Here is a 1440-nt window from a genome sequence, read left to right as displayed (position 1 = left end):
ATAATATTTTCAGCATTGAATTTAACAGACACAGAACATAGAATAATTGTTCAATTGTATAAAGAAATAAGAAAATGGCTTGATAAGAGAACCAAATAGAATTTCTAACATTGAAAGGTATTTGAAAATTTTGAGATGGAACATTTGAAAAAGGGAGGATAGTAAGAAAGTCTTATAGATATATTATAGACGTTCTAGGAGAAAATAGGAAATAAACATTAAGGAGATACTGGCTGAGAACTTTCTAGAATTGTTGCAGGACAACAATCTTGAGATTCAGGAATCCATTCAAATCCCAAGCAAGAGTAACAAATACAAATTAAAATGAGGGAGGGAGGGAGGGAAGGAAGGAGAGGGAAGGAAGGAGGGAGGAAAGAAAGAAAGAAGGAAGGAAAGAAAGGAGGAAGGAAGGAAAAAGGAAGATAGGGAGGAAGGATGTATGGGAGGGAGCGAGGAAGGAAGAAAAGGGAAAGGAGAAAAGAAAAAAATCTAGACCTAGGGTCATCACTATAACTGCAAAAATATCAAAGACAAAAAGAAAGTCTTAAAAGCAGTCAGAAAAAGAAAAGACAAAAAGAAAACTGAAGGTACTAGATTTTAGATACACGTAGACAGGATTAACTAGATAATTCTTATTAGGATTCAGGTAAAGTTCTTTTGATATTCAGCAATACCACAGAGAAGTATCCTGATGAAAAGACGTGGAAAGTCATTAAGCACAATAGTATATAATGGACACACACACCATAGTTTTAATTCCAATCTGAAAAAAAAGAGAGCATTAGATTATGAACTAAAGACAATTTTCCATGAAGAGCAAAGAGTTAAAGAAAGGGATAGAAAACAATAATACCTAACATTTATTGACAACTAGAGTTAAAAAAAAAAAAAAGAAAAAAGAGAAAGAAAAGAAAATCAGTGAAGAACCAAATACATCACTGATGAGCATTTGAGGAAAGGAGTCAAAGGGTAGAAAAAGACATCCCAGGACGACAGATGTCTAATATAGGCTATTTATTCATCACAGTCTGAAGTGATTGTTACCACAACCCATTAGATATTAAGTCTCCAGCAATTATTTCTGGTTGCTTTTACTATGTTAGGTGCGGATACTGGTAAATCTACAGAATAATTACTTAGAACCAGGACGAAACAAACCGCAAAACAGAATATTTGATTGTAAGAGGCTATTGGGGACTATTTGTGCATGTTTTAGCTGGCAAATGTATATTTCACTACATAGTCTCATAGAACATATACAGAAGCCAACCAGGTGTCCCATTTTTATTTGTAGAAATGAATACTTGGGTTAAATTTCGGCAGAGTTCCGTTTTAAACAATCGAAATAGCTCGAACTTTTCTGCTTATTCTAGCATGGAACCTTCGCTATTGGCCTTACCACTACTTGAAATCCACGACTTACAAACGCCGAGACAAGAA

The sequence above is a fragment of the Choloepus didactylus genome, chromosome 5, assembly GCF_015220235.1.
Source record: "Choloepus didactylus isolate mChoDid1 chromosome 5, mChoDid1.pri, whole genome shotgun sequence".
NCBI classification, from domain to species: Eukaryota; Metazoa; Chordata; class Mammalia; order Pilosa; family Megalonychidae; genus Choloepus; species Choloepus didactylus.
Note: the sequence above shows the minus strand (reverse complement) of the source record.